The sequence below is a fragment of the Mustelus asterias genome, chromosome 8 (genome assembly GCF_964213995.1).
Source record: "Mustelus asterias chromosome 8, sMusAst1.hap1.1, whole genome shotgun sequence".
NCBI lineage: Eukaryota > Metazoa > Chordata > Chondrichthyes > Carcharhiniformes > Triakidae > Mustelus > Mustelus asterias.
In genome coordinates, this window is record NC_135808.1 from 60,927,671 (window position 1) to 60,950,823 (window position 23,153).

At 42.7% G+C, this 23,153-nt stretch overlaps 1 protein-coding gene across 1 annotated transcript in view; it reads left to right on the forward strand.

Annotated features, from left to right (window-relative positions):
- The window catches only part of brinp2 (bone morphogenetic protein/retinoic acid inducible neural-specific 2), a 168,967-nt gene that overhangs the window by 52,950 nt on the left and 92,864 nt on the right, over positions 1–23,153 (forward strand). The window lies entirely within an intron of this gene.

A 23,153-nucleotide genomic window follows, 5' to 3' on the forward strand; every position in this document is an offset into this window, starting at 1 on the left:
AATTGACAGAGTGTGAGAAAATTGCATGGGGTAGCTCGCTGAAATAACTGGAGTGAAACTTTGGTTTTCAGACTATTATGACACTTACTGGCCCCAAGACCGGAAAATCCCACCTCCGAGGTCCACAGACCTATGCATGGTCCTGTCCCGCCTGCTGCAATTCCTGTGGCAGGCGGGACAGGAAAATTCCAGCCTTAGAATTTTTTTGAGGACATTTTGCCCGTAAATTATAAACAGAAACTGCTGGAAATGCTCAGCAGACCAGGCAACGTCTGTGGAGAGGGAATATCAGAGTCAAAGCTTCAGGTGCATGATCTGCACAAGTTCGGATGAAGGATCATTGACCTCCATTTCCCTCTGTGTAGATATCGCCAGGCATACTGAGCATTCCCAACACTTCCTTTTCTACTGGAGAAAAACTAACCTCTTTTGCCAGCCCCTCCAAGAAGCAGCCAGGGTTCTTGTGAGCCTTGGTTCCCTTCAGCAAGAAACCCAGCATCAGCTGCCTGAGGTCTGGTTTGGCACAACATTAAACATTAATTTCAAAAAAAATACTTAAGGTAGGAAGAAAACAACATCTGAGGAAAAAAAAAATGTCATAGCAATAAATTGTTGATTTAAAAATGAGTATTTAATAAAAAATGACCAAGCAGCAGAATTAACTAATATAAGCTCTTTTGCCTTCCTGGTTAAGACGTGGAGCTAAGCCCCAAACCCTGGTCACTAGGGTAAGTGAAGGGGACCAGGGCTGAGCTGACAAGTATTACTAACACTGACCTTACGTTCACCTCTGGTGACGCACACTCTGAGCTGACCTTGGCAGGTTGTGCGTGTGTGTGTGCGTGTGTCCACCTCACACTCTCTCTCTCTCACTCTCACAAGAGTAACCCATTCTCACTCACTCACTCTCTCAGACTACACACACACTCGCTCAATCTCTCACACTCACTTTCAACACACATTCACTCACTCTCTTTCACTCACTCTCATACCCACTTTCTCACACTCTGCTACACACATTCACAACACATACACACATACATACACTTACCCACAAACACTCAGTCACACTATTTCGACTCACACTCACTCACTCTCTCACACTCACTCACTTTCATACTTTCTCACATTCACTCTCTCTCGCACACATCACTCTCTCTTGCATACATTCACTGTCTCGCACACACTCATTCACTCTCTCTTAGACACATTAACTAATCTCTCATGCAATCTCGTTCACTCTCACACTCATTCAACCTCAGAAACACACTCACTCACTCACTCAGAATGCACCATTACCCATATAACAAATGGCTGTCTGTACCAGAGATTTCCCTCTGGGTCCAAGACAATTGGATCTTGAATGCTGGAATTTTGTTCTGGACCAAATCAGCCACTGTGTGCGAGCACTTTGAGGGATGAGAGAGGGGCAGTGCTGCGTGAGCCTGGCTCCCCTGAAGGCATGGGCCCAGGTGATTTATCATTGTGTGCACCAACCTCTCCTGGGCCTTGTTTGAGGACCTGGGACTATGTCATGCAGGCAGACAAACAGGGGAATGAGCACCAGAAAACCACTGGGTACCAGGTTATTACCAGGGCAGAATGCTACAGGGACACTGAAATATCAAGTGAGATAAACACAGTACAGGTACCAGTGAAGCACTGCAAAAATAGGCAGAATCACAAGTTAAGGGGAGGGAAAGATCGCTCGGTGGGAAGCTGGATGAACACGAGATTGAGGTTTGACTCTCAGCAGTGCAACAGGCAAGGCAGGGGTGTGAGAGGACAGGACTGAGCTACTGGGAGAAGGTACCCCACACAGAAAGCAGCTTGCTGAGGACGTAGCTATGGATAAGCAATGAGATGAGGAAAGAACTGGAGTCACAGTGCCAGGGAATCTAACAGACCATCAACAATCATGAAGAGAATTACATTGATTTTAAGGGACAAGAGATTATGTTGAGGTCATTGTTTAGCCTTGGGTTAATTAATTGCACGATCTATTGATTGTACGTAAAACAAGGTTCAGCAGCAGCTGCGGCTGAATCTACTGACACACTTCGATGTAATAACGAGTTACTTTGTATATTACATAATTGCTTTCGACATCCACACTCCATCTGTGTCAGTAATAAAGTGAAGCTGGATGGCACTTGTGGTTCGTTTCGTTAGAAGTGTTTTCTGTTCTGAGAGGTGGATCTCCCAGTAAAACTCCATATCCTTGGCGTAACGTGATTTGTGCAATGTGGGTAACATCGAACCCCATTCCCGATGTATTGAAAGAGGCCGCCATGCCCCGAGTTTGATTCCCTGGGTGAAAAAGCACCGGCCAGAACTCTACCACCTCGCCCGCCACAGAATCGGAGCGGGCAAGAGTCTGACAACAGAAATCTCCATTGACCTCAGGAGAGAATTTCCGGTTTCGCCCGAGTAAGGCTGTAAAATGCCACTTACCCTGAATTATTTTTCCTTCCCAATTTTACCCAGTGTGTGTACCTGAACATTGGTTGAGAACACATTCATCTCAATTGCAAACCTTTTCATGGTCTAATAGCTGGATTTCACTAATAAACTACATTCAAAATGAGCATAATTACATGAATGCAGCAGCAGACACGGTACCTGTGTGTTCAACCCCACAATGAGTTGGTATCTTTTGGAGTGGAGAAAACCTTCAACTTAACAATCTATACTGTGACTATTGATATCATTTGGCTCTGGCTTTTATGTGACAACTTTCTATTTTAAACTATTGGCCGGGATTTTCCAGCTCCTTCCCGGCATGTTGTCCGGTGGCGGCGACGGGTCACCATTGGTTGGTGACATGATCTTTCGGGTTCACCGATGTTTACGCCATTCTGAACGGCTCGCCTGTCTTGCCACTGGGAACCTGCCTTGGGGGCTCACCTTCCGCAGGACCGGAAGATCCCGCCAGTGGAAAGGGTTGAAAAATCCCATCCATTGTTTTAAAATGGAATCTTCTGCCCTTAGGCTATGAGTAGCAGGCAATACCATTTCCAGGTCTACCTGTCAGCAGGCTCCCTGTGAGATCTTCCCTGAGGCAACCTCCAAACTCACTGTCCAATTAAAGGCGATGGGTTAGTCCCTGAGACTGCAGAGGAAGGGTTTTGTCTTGAGGCACCCTCTGAAGAGGTTAGATTTCAATAAAGGCACCTTTCTGTTCACAGCTGTTAAGCCTGTTGAGGAGAAACCTCTCTACAGGTTGGTTAGTGGGGCCCATTGATGGCTCAAGTGGGACACCTACTACAGGAGACCTCGCAGGTTCCCTAGGGCAACCACCGGCATGCTGCCTCTTGGCACCTATTCAACTTTGCCCTCGCTGGATAGGGCGGGCATGGGTGGTTCATCCAACCATCCCCAACCATCTCACCAACAGGCATTTAATTATGCAGATTAGCTACCCATTGCTGCCAGCTCTGCATGCTGACTTGTCTCCAGTGAGACTGCCTGGTGGCAAGGACTGACCCAATGAATCTTTTCTCAGAAATCCCTCCCAGTCTCACCTTGCTCATGTGGCACTGGGAAGACTCCACCTAGTTGGAGCCAAAGTATGCCCAACACAAACATTAAGATTGCTGATGGGAGTGGCGGATAGAGGAGGTCTCATTCCCCTACACACGGGAGAAAGGCTGAATTGAATCTTACAAAGCGACAGATAGTGTGGAGAGTAGGAGGATTGTGAAAGATAGTCGGAAGTCAGAACCCAGGGAAAAAATTAGGCAGTGAAGGGGCCATTGTGGAATGAGAGCTGTAGAGGACAGATGTGAAATGCATCTCTACAGCCAGTTATTATCTTTTATGGTGTGGGCACGGTGTTTGCTTGGAAATTATAAAAGGATTAAAATTCAGTAGATCTTCATTGTGTTGTTTGCATAATACAAAGTACGGATGTCTGTAAAACGGGCATAAGCATGAACACTGAAATACAGATTACTGTTTGATCTTGCTTTATGAGAATTGACGTGTAAAGAATTAAGTGAGCAAATTAAAACATTCTCCACATCACCATGTTGGCTGAAGAGCCAGACATTGCATACTGATGACAGCATTACTCCTGTGATATTTTGGCACAGTTTGTGTATTCCTTCTGAATCTAGTCAAGTTAATAGGAATTTAAACCTGCTGCAATTTTGCAAAGTCCTGAGAGGGTTGGATCCACATTAGTAGAGTAACCAAAAAAAGAACCATATTTAAACAGCTTGTGCCCTGAGGGTTATCTGATTTGTAAGTCAGCCATTGCTGTAGCCAATATGTTGCACTGTGACCATATCATTTACAAGTAGACTGAATGTCCGTGGATAACTGGGTCCAAGTGCGTAATGTCATTATGCATACTCCGTTAAATCGTATGGAAATTGGCACAGACTGATAATAGTTCAGTCGCATCAAAGACAAGTGCTTTGCTTTCCCTTAATTGCTTCCATTTACTTGAATATCAGCTGAACTCTGTTGATGAGGCTGCTACCTCAGAGTCAGAGGGCTGTGGGTTCAAGGCAACACATGGATATGAGTGTATAATCTAGGCTGGCACTCCAGTGGAGGATTGCCCTGAAATATTGAAGAGAGCTTTGTTCACTCCTTCATATTGATCCTCTTCTTCAAAGAAAAAAGCTGCAGTGGGAAGATAGTAGACCTGGCTTTGTGGAAGATAAAAATGAGCTGAAAGAGCTTCTTCATCTGAGCCAACCTTGCGATTTATTTTACAATTTTAAGCCTTTGCACTGATGTGTTCTACCAAGCCTAAAAACATGGTCAGAACTGTCTGGAGTTCAGACAGCGGAATATTCTGGTTCCTAGGATGGCTCCGGTCACTCTGGGATTTTCAGTTTTGCCATGGACTAAAATGATCCTTTTATCCTCCCTCTCCCTCTCATTGTCCCTTCCCATTACCACAGCAGGATTAGATTTCCCACTCTGTGTCCCCCTCCCCCCTAGTTTGAAAATGCTAGCTCACACCAGAATGCAGTTCCCAAGGAATTGTGGTTTATCGCACAAGAGGCTGTTTCTCAAATGTGAGTTCAGTCAGTGAGAGGAACGAAAAAATCAACTGCACACCGCAGCTAAGCTCAATGTCATACCTGTTTAGCAGCCACTTGTGTGCACTTTCCAAGGGAATTCAATAGAAGGTGATCAGGAGCTGTAAACCTGGGTGCACCCCCCCTCCCCCCCACCTCATTCACCAATCCCACCCTTCCCTCCCAAGCTCAGGGGCAATAAGGCTAATAATAGCAACTTTCCAACCTTTCAACAGTGGTCAACTGTCTTTTTGGACATTAGGGGTCAGACTTGGAACTTCAACAAAAAAATAGAAGAAACTTCCAAAAGACAGGAGGATAGAAAAGATTGTGAAAGCTTATCGCATTCCCAGTTGATCTTAATTCTACTTTGCTGTCTTCTCACTGTGTTCCCTAATTCCCTCTGGGGAGTATCATTCCTCCTCTTATTGATGTGGCATGGTATTGCAATCTCAGTTCTTTCAAAATCTCCTGCTTTGAGTCTAGATGTAGCTTGGACTAGCACAATGCCACAGTGGTTAGCTTCACAGCATGAGGGACCCAGGTTTGATTCCGACCTTTGGACTGTGTAGAGTTTGCACGTTCTCCCTGTGTCTGCGTGGGTTTCTTCTGGGTGCTCTGGTTTCCTCCCACAGTCCAAAGATATGTAGGTTAGGTGGATTAGCCATGATAAATGTGCGGGGTTATAGGGAGTGGGTGGAGAGGAGAGCATGAGTGTGATGCTTTTTCAAAGATCGGCGCAGACCCGATGGGCCAAACAGCCTCTTTCTGCACTGTAGGGATTCTATGGCTGTAACAAACAAAAGACATTCTGAGTTTGAATGTTGTAAATTGTTCAACACAGTAACAATCCATCAATTTAGTTTAATTTTGTTCATGGGACATGGGGAGAGATTTTCTTTCACTTTGAGCTTCCAACTGGCTTCAATAAAAGCCGTTAATGTATTGAAGTTTTAATAAAAAAAGAAACTACTGGTTTTTAAAACTGGGTATTTCATTACAACAGTTAAAACGATCAATACTGTTTTGGAATTGAAAGCTTAGGCAACAGCCCCAAGGGTGCTTTATAGATGGAGCTTCTGTAGCAAGAAATTGGGACAGTGAATGGATGTATTCAGGGCATTATTAATTATATATCAATTGTATTTAATTATGTGCAGGTGGGGGCCACTAACTTGAACAGATATAAAGTGACATTGTGAAAATTCTGTTGAGCCAGAAGGTGTGTACTTATGGTGTTTCACTTTGTGAACAAGTCAGACTGAATAAAGATTTGTCCTTCACAAACTAACTTTCCAGAATAGAATGCACCTTGGGGGCTGTAACTAACTCACAGCCTGGTTTATAAGGCCAGGGTGTGTGCAGGGTCAAGGGGAGGTTAAATTGTCAATGGCAGGTGCCTAGGCCTTCAGAGGTGCATCCTCGATACCTTCTAGGAGGGAGATGGCCGAGTGGTATTATCACTTGACTATTAATCCAACAAGTCAGCTAATGTTCTGGGGGCCCAGGTTCAAATCTCACCATGGCAGCTGGTGGAATTTGAATTCAATAAAAAATATCTGGAATTAAGAATCTACTGATGGCCATGAAACCATTGCCGATTGTCGGAAAGATCCATCTGGTTCACTAATGTCCTTTAGGGAAGGAAATCTGCTGTCCTTACCCAGTCTGGCCTACATGTGACTCCCAGAGTCACAGCAATGTGGTTGACTCTCAATTGCCCTCCAAGGGCAACTAGGGATGGGCAATAAATGCTGGCCAGCCAGCAACACCCATGTTTCATGTATGAATAAAAAGGAGATGGTGGTAATTTAGCCACTAGAGGATGCTCACTCTAAATTGAGGAATTCTTCTAAAAACTGACTTAAAACCACCAGTGGGCTGAAGAAAACCTGGAGCCTCAGGTGGATGCCACTTGCACTGCCTTGTTCTGTTAGGTGCACTGTTACCTAGCAGATTCCCCTAACTGGGCGTGGGGAAACTGTGACTTGGAAGTAGCCTTTCCACTCATTTTGGTTATATACTGTGTGCCTCAGGTGACCTGGATCGAGCCAGACAAAGGCTGTACCCCATACCAGGCACCACAGAAGCTTTTGGGAATGAAACAGCCAATACAACTTCGAATCTGTCCCAGTATTTTCTGGAAGGAATTGCATGTTTCCTGCAATTGATTAATTTGCGTGCAAACGTTTTCCTTGGAAAAGTGTTGAGGTACTTTCAGAATGAAGAGGAAATTGTATTAGATCCTTGTGCCAATGAGTGTGAGCATGGTGTGACCAGTGCAAGAAAGTAGCTGTGCTGCCACTGTCAGAAAGCTTGAACCCATTCATGTCTATAGCACACTGTATAGGTCACACATGCCTGCGCACATGATTTGCTGTGTGGTAACTTGCTGCAGAGTAAAAAGGGAGCTGTATCCCATTTGTTGACTTGCTGTAAAATATGACAACTTAAGTGATTCAGAGCTGGCCTCCGTCTTACCAAGAGGGGTTTATTCTTGAATGTAGTCACAAGCTGGAATTTTCTGGCTGTTCCCGCCAGTGGGATTTTCCAGTCCCGCTGGCAGCAAATCCCACCGAACGACGAGGAAACCCTTTTGCCAGTGGTGTGGCCAATAAATTCCACTGCCAGCCAATGGTGGGCCGCTTGTGCGGCTACAAAACATACTACGGGGGCGGGGGGGGGGGGGGGGGAATTCCATCTGTTTCTGTCCGAATGAATAACAAAAATGTGATTCCATAACCGTACAAATTTCTGTTGAAATAAGTTTCTGCCAGCGCCGTGACACAGTGGTTGGCACTGCTGCCTCACAGCGCCAGGGACCCAGGTTCAATTGCCAGCTTGGGTCGCTGTCTGTGCGGAGTCTGCATGTTCTCCCCGTGTGTGCAGGGGTTTCCTCCGGTTGCTCCAGTTTCCTCTCACAGTCCAAAAGACGTGCTGGTTAGGTGCATTGGCCATGCTAAACCCTCCCTCAGTGAACAGGTGCCGGAGTGTGGAGACTAGAGGATTTTCACAGTAACTTCATTGCAGTGTTAATGTAAGCCTACTTGTGACACTAATAAATAAACTTAAAAAAGGACTATTCTAAATCTGTTACATTTAATCTTCTTGTTCCAGCCCCTGTTCTTAATACCTCCACTACTGGAAAGAGTCTGCTCCTATTGACGCTGTACCTACCTCATTTTAAAATCTTCTCTGATATTATCTGATAAGCTATCCAACCGTTTGATTCTTTGCGCTTTTCAATACTTGTTGTGAACTTCACTGATGTGGAGAATTCCTTACCTGGAATGATGGGCGGGATTTTATGGCCTCACTTGTCCTGAAACCATAAAATCCCACTTGAGGTCAACAGACCTTCCCATGGTCCAGCCTTCGCTCGCTCCCATTCACATGGCGGGCGGACCGGTAAAATTCCAGCCGATCATGTGCTGGGGCAGCCCTTTGAGTGAATGTTAATCTGTTTACATGAATCTACATGAGGTAAAGGGGAGTGGGAAGCTTTGATACATCATCAGCGAGAGGTGGGGAAAATCTGAGAATGAAATTTCATTGCCAATATTCTCATTCCTGCAGTCTCGAGGGATTTTCCGCCAGCCTCACCATTTTTGCCCATGGTGAACGCTAGCAGAAACCCCCCCCCCGCCCCCCAGTGTGTCTTGTCCTGAATCTTATTCTCCTCTCGCCGTTCATTAGAGACTTTTGGGGCGGCACGGTGCCACAATGGTTAGCACTGCTGCTTCACAACGCCAGGGACCCAGGTTCAATTCTGGCCTCGGGTCACTATCTTTGTGCAGTTTGCACTTCCTCCCGTGTCTGTGTGGGTTTCCTCCGGGTGCTCCGGTTTGCTCCCACAGTCCAAAGATGTGGGGGTTAGGTTGACTGGACATGGTAAATTGACCCTAGTGTCAGGGGAATTAGCAAGGTAAATGTGTGGATTTACGGGAATAGGGCCTGGGTGGGATTGTGGTCGGTGCAGACTCGATGGACCGAATGGTCTCCTTCTGCACTGTAGGGATTTTATAATTCTTTTGCTGAAAGTTATCCTCACTTCTTTAACCACCAACCTTCATTCTTGTCATTATTCTCAATTTTGTCACCCTCCTCTTCATCATTCTTGTTCCTCAAGCTTTTCATCGTATTCCTCCTCTTCACTATCCTAATTTTCCTCTTCCTCCTCTTGATCATCCTTTTCCTTTCTGTCATCCTCACTCCTCTGCCTCTCCTTCCCTTCCTTGTCCTCTCCCTCTTTACTATTCCCCTGGTTGTCCCTTTTGCCGTCATCCTCATTTGCTATCATCCTTAACATTCACCATCCTTGATCATTGTCATCTTCAAAGCCTCATCCATCATTATCCATCGTCATTCTTGCAAAGCATTATCCTCAGCTATCATTAGCCTTCATTCTCTTCCTCATTGTCACTGCTCTTCTCACATTCCTTCCCTTTAACTGCTTGACTCTTCACATCGTTGTTCCCATAGTCCTCATCCTTAGCTTTTAATTTGTATTCAACCCTTTCTTGGCATTCCTCCTCCCTTCCTTGACTTCTTCCTACCCTGGCTGACAGGGTTGAATGGATGAGGATGTGAGATGTGATGCCAGCATGAAAGGGCTTAAACCCTCTTGTCATAGTAACTGGGTCTGCTTCTGTGCACGATCTAGTTTTATGCATTCACAGCTTTGGACAGTCAAGAACAGGATGTTAATAAGTTGCTCAAATGTCACTGTTCAAGCTATATTTTATGTAGTAAGGCAGTGGATAAAGAAAATAATTCACCTCCAATGTTGTTACCTTCAATGTTCACCAACTGCCTGCTTGATTGATGGCACTATCATCAGGCAGTGTTATTCAGCGCAGAATCTGATCAGAGAGATAATGGTCCCTCTCAGGCAACAGAGCACATTGGGGTATATTGAAATTCTGGCTCTCAACCCACAGTAGGTTTCTACGACACATGTATTGAAGTATAAAGATATTCCTTTATCTCACTCGTAGCTGAGACTAATGATGTCTTATTGGTAGTTAAATAAGAGATGACAATCATTGAATTGGTGCCACTCTTCATTCACAGCTCAATGGAATCTGTTTCAATGAACATCACATCCAGCATGCATTTTATGTTCTCCTCTTAGCATTGCCTTTTGTCATTTCTCATGAGTAAATCATGAGGAAAATAATCTGGGGAGTGCATCAATAATTCTTCTTTGGAGTTGGCCAGGTTGGAAATGCAGAAGCGGAAGGAAGATCTCAAGCTCTCATCTGCAAAGTTTAGAGACGTTCTCGTTAATTCCAATATGTTTGAGAATTTGTTTGGAGCTGGGAACCTTCAGTGGTTGAGAATTGAAGGAACTTGCTGAACCATGGAGGGAGAAATTAGGAGGGGTGACCAAAAGCTGGATCAAAGAAATAGGTTTAGTTTCTCCACGATAAGTGAGATTTACCCAGTCAGTGTTAGCCACCTCTTCCCTGTACTCAGTATAGAATTCAATTGCATTATTGTCACTTTTTCATAGTGGATCATTCAGTGTAAGATTATGAAATAATCCTGCCTCTTGACACAATATTAGACCTCCTTATACATGAATCACAAAAAGGTTAGCATGCAGGGACAGCAACAAATTAGAAAGGCAAATGGAAAGTTGACTTTTCTTGTAAAGGGATGGAGTATAAAAGTAGAGATGTGTTGCTACAACTGTACAGAATGTTGGTGGAGATTGCACTTGGAGTAACTCATCTTAAGGAAGGATATACTTGCGTTGGGAGCAGTTTAGAGAAGGTTCACAAGGCTGATTTCTGGGATGAAGGGACTGCCTTATGAGGAAAGGTTGAGCAGCTTGGGCATGAGGATTTTAGAAGAATGGAAGGTGATCTTATTGAAACATATAAGATTGTGAGGGGGCTCGACAGGGTTGACTTTGAGAGGACTCTTCCTCTTGCGTGGGAATCCAGAAATAGGGCACATTTTCAAAATACGGGGTCTGCCATTATTTGAGGAGAAACTTTTTCTCTGAGGGAGTCATTGGTCTTTGGAATTCTCATTCACACAAAGCAGTGGAGGATGGATCTTTGAATATATTCAAGGCTGAATTAAATGGATTTCTGAACTATAGAGGAGCCGAAGGTTATGGGGGACAGACATGGAAGTGGAATTAGAGCCACAGTCAGATCAGCCATGATCTTATTGAATAGTGGAGCAGGTTCGAGGGGCTGAATGGCCTACTCCTGCTCACACTTCTGCTTATCTAAAATAGCTTTATCCCAAGTTGGTTCCAAAATGTTTAAGGCAAAATACTACAGATGCTGAAATCTGAAACAAAAAGACAAAATGCTGGGAAATCTCAGCAGGCCTGACAGCATCTGTGGAGAGTAAATAGAGCCAACGTTTCGAGTCTGGATGAACCTTCTTCAGAGCAGGTTCCAACATGTATTGTTTCAGGAAATTGGTGCAAAGATAGGCTACAAACCCACCTTCCAGGCTAACTTTGTCAGTTTGATTTGTCTTGCCAATATGAAGATTAATCTCCCCTATAATTATTAAAGAACAAAGAACAATACAGCACAGGAACAGGCCCTTCAGCCCTCCAAGCCTGCGTCGATCATGTTATCCTATCTAGACCAACCGCCTGTTTCTCTTTAATCCCTGTCTGTTCATGTGTCTATCCAGATAAATTTTAAATATCGCTAATGTGACTGCCTCAACCTCACTTGGCAGTGCATTCCAGGCCCCCACCACTCTGTGTAAAAAAACTTCCGCCGCACACCTCTACTGAACCTTTCCCCTCTTACCTTGAACTTGTGGCCGTTTGTAATTACATTGCCTTTTGTTACCAGCTCCAATTATTTCTTTCTTAATGCTCTGTCCAATTGAGTAACTATGTTTTCTGTCCCTTATTATTGTGCATACTGATTCCACTTCTTGGTGTTCAGAGCCAATTAAGACCCTTGGCTACTATTGTTCTTATATCATCCTTTACTGTCAATGCTACTCCTCCTCTTTGTTCACTGCACATCTTGTCAAAATGCTGCATAACATGTTTATTTTCCAGCTTTGACCCACTTTGGAATGATGCTGCTATAATAGCAATGAGATCCAGATTATGCATCCACAAGGCTATTCAAGTTATTCAACTTTCAGTTAAAATTTAGAGGCAGTTTCCAAACACTGTGTTGGTACAGTGTTACATAAATTATTAGGAAAGAAATAAAAGTTTCCACAATTTGGACATGTGCGACTTTCACTTAACGTAGAAATGTTACAACGCAGAACTAATTAGAAAAAATCCAAGAATTGAAAAATTGGTTGGGAAACGGAAGGCTGCTTATCTACATTATCATGATGTGGAAAGGCCAGCGTTGGACTGGGGAAAACACAGTAAGATTTTTAACAACACCAGGTTAAAGTCCAACAGGTTTATTTGGTAGCAAATGCCATTAGCTTTCGGAGCGCTGCTCCTTCGTCAGATGGAGTGGAAATCTGCTCTCAAATAGGGCACAGAGACACAAAATCAAGTTACAGAATACTGATTAGAATGCGAATCTCTACAACCAACCAGATCTTAAAGATACAGACAATGTGAGTGGAGGGGGCATTAAGCACAGGTTCAAGAGATGTGTATTGTCTCCAGACAGGACAGCCAGTGAGATTCTGCAAGTCCAGGAGGCAAGCTGTGGGGGTTACTGATAGTGTGACATAAACCCAACATCCCGGTTTAGGCCGTCCTCATGTGTGCGGATCTTGGCTGTCAGTCGCCAAGGACTGACGAAGGAGCAGCGCTCCGAAAGCTAATGGCATTTGCTACCAAGTAAACCTGTTGGACTTTAACCTGGTGTTGTTAAAACTCTTACTGTAACTACATTATCGCCAGCATTACCCTTCATGTTCCTGTAAACCTGTGTGGCAATCCTGTTGGAAATGATCAAGAGTAATTCCTAGCTCTGCCTCATGCATACTAAAGAATTAACTTGCAATAATTCAGATTAAATCCCAAACTTTGCCAAATAATTTCTCCTCCTTTTGCAGTTCGGAGGCATTCACTCGCCTAATCAAAATCTCCCTCGCTTTACTAATTTGTTTGCATGTTGTTGCAGCACTCATAGTGCCAGTAGAGATAGCTACGGTGATTCCCAAAAGTCTCCACTTCAGGGTGGCACAGCGGTTACCACTGCAGCCTCATAGCACCTGGGACCCGGGTTCAATTCTGCCCTCGGGTGACTGTGTGGATTTTGCACATTCTCCCCGTGTCTGCATGGATTTCTTCCAGGTGCCCCGGTTTCCTCCCACAGTCCAAAGATGTGCAGGTTAGGTGGATTGGTCATGCTAAATTGCCCCTTAGTGTCAGAGGGACTAGCAGGGTATATATGTGGGGTTATGGGGATCGGACCTGGGTGGGATTGTTGTTGCTGCAGGCTTGATGGCCTGAATGGCCTCCTTCTGCACTGTAGGGATTCTATGAACCCTGGAATACAAGGTAACCAGCATGCTGATTGTCTGATTAATCAGAACCAAGGGATTCCTGCTCTGTCTTAAACATCTCAGTATTGATTCAGAGAGGGAGAGAGAAAGTGAATGTGGTCTGGTCAGTTTTGCCTAAAGATTTAGAGAGCTGAAGAGGGATGAAGTGCACACTACCATTAGAAGGAGGTTTGAACAGCTATTTCATCTGCTTGAAATAGTGGGCATAATAATACAGTTTACATGCTGCCTTTGTACTTGACACCTATGGTTTTGATTAATGGTTTGTGCTATTTCCTGGATAAGGTGGCTGTTTGGAATAACCTTGGATGGTGCAGTTGATGGGATTACATATCCATTCCTTGGGCATCAGACCCTTTACCCTTTAGATTCCTTTTTGGAGAAGCTCTTAATCTATTCAGATGGATTTGCATTGAACCGTGTCCAACACAAATTCTGGTCCTTGAAGGTGAAGGATAGAATTCTCTAACTTCTCACAGAGGTTAGTTTTTATTTCAGTATTGGCTTTGAAGCAATTTACTGTAACATGCAAGTACTGAAAGTTGTTGGAAGACTCAAAAAGTGGGGAAATCGTATTGTAACCCTTCAGTCCTGTTTTTAGATACATTAACGCAATAAAAGCCAAGCTCTGGGATGCCAACTGTCAGTGAATGGATTTTATTTATGATGTTGTAACTATTCAACAAAATCTTCCACGTTCTTAACATATTAAAGTCAAACATTCATAGTTTATTGAATATTTCCTACATACAACAACGCTTAAGTAGGGGACAACAATCAGAGCTGATGGTTGAAGACTCCACCCACACTGTAATTCTAAGCTTAGTATTCAGGTTGAACGAATCTTCTGAATCCAAGTCCTCATTGTAATCTCCCACTTTTTATGCCTTTCTGAGCTGCAGTTCCTTTGAACAATGTTGATTTATGGTAAGCAGACCCTGTTTTGTTTACGAGTTGGGTGACGCAGTGGCACAGTAGTTAGTACTGCTGCTCACAGTGGCAGGGACCCAGGTTCAATTCCCGACTTGGGTCATTCTCTGTGTGGAGTTTGCATGTTTTCCCCGTGTCTGCGTGGGTTTCTTCTGGGTGCTCCGGTTTCCTCCCACAGTCTGAAAGACATGCCGGAGTGTGGTGACGAGGAGAATTTCACAGAAACATCATTGCAGTGTTAATATAAGTCTTACTTGTAACTAATAAATAAACTTTAACTTTTAACTTTAACTTTTAATTATTTTACATCTTCAATCTGCAGGGAAATGTTTCAGTCTTCCATTCATTGTCTCCAATGAAAATGCAAGCATCTTTCTTTCCATTTTCTCAAAATCTTTATCTCCTTATTAAGGTCATCAAACCAAACTTCAATTATGTCTCAATGGGTGAATGCTAAGCCATCCCATGTTCAAGTCTCAGAGAAGAATAACATGTCAGGTGGGAGCTGTCTTTGATTAGAGTGGTGCTGTAGGACAGAATGGACCATTTCCTGTGCTGCTTCAATAATTCAGTACACTAGTGAAGTCAGTAGCATGCATATTAACCGATTCGTATCCAGATCTCCTGTCTGAAAATGACAGAACTTTGGATGAGTGTTTCTTCAGTGACTGAGCTAGAGTGAATAACAGATGTTGCAGAGATGGTTGTGATACTGGGAATGGTATCAGAAGCACAGCTCACGATCAGGTAGCGCGTTCAAATTGCAAGCAGTCTCACTTAAGCTGAGAGAATGGCCAGAGAGGGCTATGTATTTGGTGGCAAAGGAATGGACATAGTCAGGTATGTTAAGGATGAGAGAGCCAAGTCAGGCGGATAGAGTTAGGATACAGGTGAGCTGTGACCTCCTTCAATGCTAGAGCAGACTTGATGACTCAATAACCAACTCCTGTTACTGTCTGGTGGACCTCACAGATGACAGCTTCGATTTTCCTACTATCTAACTGAAGGAAACTAAAGCAGACTTCATACAATCAGTCAGCACAAAGATAATGGATGTGCAGAAAGGAATTAAAAATAGCTCAGTATCATTAGCATACATATGGAAGCTGAATCCATGCGCTGTTTTTTAAGGACTACCTGTACAAATCATTATGGTGCAGGAAGAGGCCATTCAGCCCATTGTGTCTGCACCAGTTCTCCAAACAAGCATCATGACTTAGTGTCATTCCCCTGCCGTTTCCCCATAACCCTGCACATTGTTTCTATTCAAGTAACCACCTAATGTCCTCCTGAGTACCTCAATTGAACCTGCCCCCACCACACTCCCAGGTGATGCATTCCCAACTCGAACCACTCGTTGTGTGAAAAAACCTTTTCTCACAACACATTTGCTTCTTTTGTAAATCACTTTTAAATCTGTGCCCTCTTGTTCTTGATTCTTTTACAAATTGGAAAAGTTTTTCCCTATCTACTCTGTCCAGCCTCCTTATGATTTTGATCATATCTATCAGATCTCATCCTAACTTCATCGCACACTGATTTTTTCCATTGTCATTCGTCAATCCAAGAAAATATTCCCTCAGGTTTGTCCTCTCCAACCTACCCTCATAACTGAAGTTTCTAATCCCTGGAACCATGCTTATAAATCTCTTCTGCACTCTCTCCAATGCATTCACACCTTTCCTATCGTGTGGCGCCCACAACTGTAGACAATATTCTAGTTGAGGTCTTGAGGTGCCTTGTATAAGTTCAGCATAATCTTCTTCTATAAGCCTCTCTTAATAAAGTCCAGAATACTACATATTATGAAATTTAGCTGTGTATCTGTGATCTTTGTATACTAGCTGCAGGACCTTGGGGCAGAGTAAGAGTGCAGGACACTCAAAAGGGGAGGAGGGTAATGGCTGACTAAATGGTTGCCAGTAGTTGAGCAGTGAATGGAAATGCTGTACAATTCCCACAATTCCATTCTATTTTAGTAATTAAGGAATCCGGTGTATGGCCAAATCCAAGAGGGAATATTCTCTTGGATTGACTAATGACAGTGGAAAAAGTCAGTGTGAGATGCAGTAAGGAATATACTTTGATTTGGGGCTGGCAAGTCCAATGAGAGTAACAGAAAGAAGAACATGTACCTTTTGGAATTAGAAGGAACATTTCATTATGTTAAACCACACAAACTGTCAGGGGCAAAACACCATCCAGTTTAAGGAACATTCATTTACGTTTGTTTTGTCTTAATATGTAACATTGAATTCACGTTCAACTTTCATTTTAATCATGGTACAATTTGTAGCACTGGGATATTATACTTCACAAAATTATTCAGAAATGTCTGTCCTGTAAACCAAGAACTCTTGAGGACAGCAGACCATTTCTGAGATGAAGGTGCCCTTTATTCAATGCCCTTACATCTCATAAAATTTCTGGAGCAGCCATTAAAACCATTTCCAATGCCCAGTCTTCTCATCGCAGCAATCTTAAACATAAAACAGCCACTTATAAAGTAGCCAAGAGAAAAAATGCTCTTAATACATTGAATATTCATTGAGTTGTGCAAGATATGATTCCCAAACTCATAATTACAAGAACCTTCAAGCCTATTTGAAAAACGTCCAGGCATTCGGTGCAAACTTGTTGTCTGCCGGCTAATATTGCTCCATTTTATGTCGCTGGGCAAAGGGCATAATCTCATTTTGTGAATTTATTCACACATCTTTTTAAGGGAAGATTGAACTTGGAACTGGGCAGTTTCTTGCTGTTATCAATTTTAGTGTTTTGTTAACTAAGTTTAACATGACTTAATTTTCTTCCTGTATGCTACTCAGTACAAAATGCTGCATATGGGTTACACCAGGAAAGTGCCTGTGAGCTTTGCATCAACAGGCAATAAGTATTAAGATGCATGAAGGGACTGTCTTTGGGTTCATGTTTAGCATTTAATTATTTTTGAGAACTTGGATGGCGATTGTCACATTCTCTTTCCCTCCACTCTGCAAGTTGCAATAAAAATCCATCTGTTCATCTGGAGGGCCCTGGAGCTGCTTTTGCTACACTGGTGCATCTATTAATGTAAAGGACTGTATCTTGCTCCATTCATTTCTTTTTGCAAAGATATGAATGTGGGCAAAAATTGAGAATGCAGCATTATCTTCATACCCACAGGGAGGAACTAAATCCAACATGTGTGGGTTAGGTTGATTGGCCATGCTAAATTGCCTCTTAGCAAGGTAAATACATGGGATTACGGGGATAGGGCCTGGGTGGGATTGTTGTCAGTGCAGGCTCAATGGACCTTCGGTAAAGATTCTATGAAATCCCTAAAAATGTTAATTGTACCTGAGATTAATTCTATGCATTTTTTTTCTCCATTTAATAGAATCATATAATCCTGCAGTTCAGAAGGAGGCCATTTGGCCCACTGAGTCTGCACCGACCACAATCCCAAACAGATTCTATCCCCATAACCCTATGTATTTACTCTAGCTAGTCCCCCCAACACTGAGGTGCAATTGAGCATGGTCAATTAACCTAACTCGCACATCTTTGGACTGTGGGAGGAAACCGGAGCACCCGGAGGAAACCCATGCAGACAGGAGGAGAACATGCAAACTCCACATATACAGTGACCCAAGGTTGGAATTGAATCCGGGTCCCTGGTGCTGTGAGGGAGCAGTGCTAACCACTGTGCCACCATTCTCAAAGGTCTTTTTATTTTTGAGTAAATAATCATGAAATCTATGGAATATTGAGAATTTGAATGGTATGAGTGAAAATGTGCAATATAATATTGTTGAAGAATGAACTGACTAGGGAACTGCAGAAAGAAGTCTTCCTGTCAGACAATTTGTCACCAATCAATCAGCTCCCTCCAAGAATCCTCCATGACTTGCCAACCTACCCAATGACTGTCTCCCTATTACATCACTGAGAAGTTTAGGACTTTGTGATAAACTGAATTTGTTTTTTTTAAAAAAGCTAAATTTGTGGACACTGGAAATCTGAAATAAAACCGAAAATGCTGGATAAGCCCAGCAGGTCTGGCAGCATCTGTGTAGAGAGAAACAGAGTTAACATTTCAAGTCTGTATGGCTCTTCTTAAAGAGAGGGAGAAATGTGATGGATTATGTACTGTCTGAGAGGAGGTGGAGAAAAATAGAACATCAGTGATAGGTGGGAGCTAAGGAAGATTGCACAAAGATGTTTGGGGCACAAGATAAAGGAAGTATTAATCATAGTGTTCAGGACTATAGAAGGTGCTGATAGTGGCATAAAGGTAAGATAGCAGAATATGTTAATCGGAGAACAAAGGTCAGTGCTCAGTGAGAGCAAAACGAAAAACAAGTGACAGATAGCCCTGGGGGGCAGGATTTGCATTGGGACAAAATAAATTAAGTTGTTAATGATGATAGTAGAGCTGCATATTTACTCTTCCATCTGTTCAAGTAATTATCCTTCTTCTTTGCCTCAGTGTGTGGTTCATGGCATACTATAAAGCTGAGGGCTGAATAGCTATGACTGAAAAGAAGTTACAGAATGTTGTACTTTTTCAATATAAAAACCATCTCCACTCAACTGCAGTTCCTGTGAGCAGTACTTGTCTTCCATTACCTGGGAAATGTACCTTTTCTGCATTTTTCCCTTGCAGAGATGAGTACCTGAGGAGATAAATTTTCGCTTGAACGAACTTCAGCTGGTTGTGTGATGTGTTCTTATTTTCAATATGTTGGGAGTATGCTGTAATATTTTGTGAAGCAGTCTTGTGGATCTGTGTGTGTGTGTGTGTGTGCGCGTGTACATCTGCACAGGCATGCACATGTGTGTATGTATCTGTGTCTGTGCATGCATGCATGCGAGTGTATGTGAAACTAATTTAAACTGAAGACAGATTGTTGGGAAAGTTTAGTTCAAAAAGGTGCTGAGGACAATGGAATCGAAGATGAAAGTGAAAAAGGATATTTAAGGAGAGGTGTTGAGCTCTGTGGTGTGGTGGCGATATGAGGCCTCCTGGGGTACAGCTCTGTGTTGGGAAAAGAACTGTTCAGGTGCAAAGTATGAAGCAACCATTTCAGTAAAGCCAGAGGAGTACATTTTTCAGAAAGCAGGGTTTTGTTTTTGAAGTTTCTTGAATTTCCAAAGCAGAGTGGAAGTGAGTTTGAGAAGTCCTGTGCTATACATTTCCTACGGCAACAGCGGGTTTACCTTGTGGTAATATTACTGGAAGTTTGTAGTTAAACATCGATATGAGAGTAGTTCCTAAAGGATGTTTTGTGTGTCTAACCAAGTAAGGTTCTGTTGAGAATTGTTCTGTGAAGCAAATTTTAACTGTGTAACTGTAATCTTGTGTGTTCAAGTTTTTTTTCTTTTGGTAATAAATGTTCTCATTTAATGTTTAAAATCCCAAAAGTGTTACTGGAATTTGTGGCTTTTGAATTCCATAAACTTTTCTTCTCATTGTCAGAATACAAAAACAAATTGTGATATGTGGATCAAGTTTCTCTTTGGGTTTTGGTTTGCACAGCAATTAACATGGGTTGGATTATAACAGCTGTTAAAAATAATGCCCATTGCCAGATTTACAAGAAATGCACAGGCTAAGGCAGCTGGAAATCATGATTTAGGTTTGAATTGTACTTTGAAACACAAAAAAATGCAGCAAATACAAAAGTATGCTTAAGTAATTCTGTAGTGCCTCAATTACTGTTCAGCAAAAAGCCTTTGGATTGAATGCACAAATTTTTGTTTGTTTCACAACCAAAATTCTGATTGGAAAATTCAGTCGTCAGTTTCCTCTTTCTTCTGTGCAAAACATCATGGGCAGGATTTTCTGACCACTCTCGCCCAAGGCCAGAAATTCCCGCCTGAGTTCAAAGGACCTTTGCATAGTCCGCCGAACTTTCTGTTCCGCCCGCTACGATTCCCGTGGCAGGCAGGATGGTAAAATTCCACCAATGTATCCTCAAACTTGACCTGTTTTTGAGGCCCCTGTATGGTTCAAGCAACTGCTGCTCCAATGAGCTCCTGTGCTATTTCAACCATATATTAAACCCAACGCTTTTGTTTACCCCCTTGCCCGAGAAATGAAATAATGAAGTGATTTAAAATGATGGAGAACTTTGACAGAGATTGAGAGTCTATTTCCACTGCCAGAAGGAATCCAGAATATGGAGGCACAAACTTAAGTTAGAGTTAGGTCACTTAGGATTGAAGTCACAGAGAAAATAGTGAACATTTGAAATGTTCTCTTCCCAAAGTCTGTGGATGCTGGAACAATTGAAATGTTCAAGTTTGGTATATAGAAAGATGTTGGGCAAACGTATCAAGGAATATGGATCAAATACAGCTAAATGGAATTAACATACAGATCAGCTATGAGCTAATTAAATTGCCTAATCCTGTTGCTATTTACTTGAGGAAAAATCAGCAATGTTTCATAATTTCATGCAGTTGGGGAACACGTGCCCCAAACACCCTCCCGAATGTTATGTATAAATCCCCAATGAATTATTTACCCAATGGAGGGAAAAAAAACTTCCTTCAATAATTCTAAATAAACAAATCACTTTGACTTTTTAAGACAATGAGGACAGTAAGTCAAACTCTATTGCTTATTCTTACTGAATGTACATTGGCAAGCTACTTTATGGTCCATTGCCCTTAACTAATTTTTTAGCTGTTCTTGTTGGAGCTGAAGGTAACTCAATCTACAGCACAACTTTGTCAATAGTCACTTAAGGTTTTATCAAAGAGTCAGTCACAAAACCTAATGTGCTTGACAGAAGATACAACTTAAATAGATCGAGGGCTTATGCCTATCATTCAGACAGCAGGCTGGGTGGCTGTGTCTGAAAAAAGGTGTGACATGATGGGCAGCTCCTCTGGTGTGCTGTGGCTGTGAGTTGAAGGGTCGCTGGCTGTCCAATGTGGGTGTGAATTGGTCAGTGGATTCTGACTATCACTCCATATCTCACCAGTTCAACTGATTTGAGATCACTTTGTATATTGTGCTGAGATTTGTTCATGCAGCTCCACATTTGCAATACATTTTACGCAATCTTCATTTATTAATAATGTGAGCAATAGGCCTGCGTAACGTGACCAAATATTTCTGTCGACAAATAACTTTCTCCATTAGAATCACCTTCCATGATCGATCACGGAACCAGTTTTCAATGCAATTTACTAATTTGCCAAATGTTCCACAAAACCTGAATTATATTTGTGTCTCATGTGAAAATTTGTCGAATGGCTTCCGAAAATCTCAGTGAACTGTTCCTTTGAATTGGTCACTCACTATCACTTAGCAATTTAGCTATCCCCTCTAAGAATCTTTGTCGACACGAAAGCCAGATCCATTATTTATACATCCATATTGACCATTCCTTTATGTCTCTGCACTCATTAGCTGAGCATTGACATCAGCATGCTGTGATAAATCCCTCTCAATCAATTCCTAATTAAAGTCTTGCTTTCTGTTCCAGGGCCTTTGCGGCTCCTTTGCTGATTGCAAACACAATCCTCCCTCTTCATTTGACATCAGCTCAATTGCAATATGGTCCCTTCTTTTATTGAAGTTCTCCATCACTAACTCATGGTGTATCCTTCTCTTTTACCAATATTGCCAACTCTAAGTGGAGGATTATCCTTCATTTGTTTTTTGACCTTTTCAGCTTCAATCTCAGTCGCAGGTTTGGAAAATGGCTTAATGCCTGATACAGTGTGGGCGGTTGACTCACAAGCATCACAATTGGTGTGATAAGGGAGATGGTGGCATAATTGTAGTGACACTTGACTAGTAATCTGGAGATCCAGTTAATTCTCTGGAGGCATGGGTTCAAATCTCACCACAGCAGCTTGTGAAATTTGAATGGGGCTAATAAATCTGGAATATAAAGTTAGTCTCAGTGATGGCGACTATAAACTATCAATTGTCATACAAAAGTGGTTCACTAATATCCATCTGGTCCTCATCTGGTCTGTCATACATGTGATCCAAACTCATCCTTACCTGGCCTGACATACATGTGACTCCAGACCCATCCTTACCTAGTCTGGCATACTTGTGATTCCAGACCCACAGAAATGTGGTTGACCCTTAACTGCCCTCTGAAATGGCTTAGCAAACCATTCAATCCAAGGGCAATAAGCGATGGCAACAGATGCTGGTCCAGCCAGTGACACACGCATCCCATGAAAGAATAAAGAAAAAAAAGATCGACAGCCTTAACCCATAGTTCTTCATAAAGTGTTCAGTTTGACCTCATGATAAAAATGAATTTAGTAAAAGAATGTGGTCGGATATGAATTCCTTACAGTTAATATCCAGTGTAGCCGGAGGTAACTGAACTGCTGTGTGATATTGCTTTCGAATATTTTTACCATAAACATATACTTCAAATAAGTTTCAAAGGAAAAATTGAATTCGAACAGAATGTAACCTAATGATACAAAAGCAAACATATTGTGAACACTGGAAATTTGAAATGAAACAGAAAGTGCTGGAAATATTCAGAGTAGAGGGAGCTGGAGGGTGGTGGAGGTCAGGGTGGTGAACAGAACCTGGGGTGTCCGGGTAGGATGGATGAGCCTAGCCAGAGGCGAGTGAGCAGAACGGGGGGATGTGGCAGGGTTGGAGCGGCTGTAAACAGAGCCTTGGTAGGGGTTGTAGTGAGGATTAGCAAAACTGAGAGTGAGCAGAGCCGGTGGATGGGT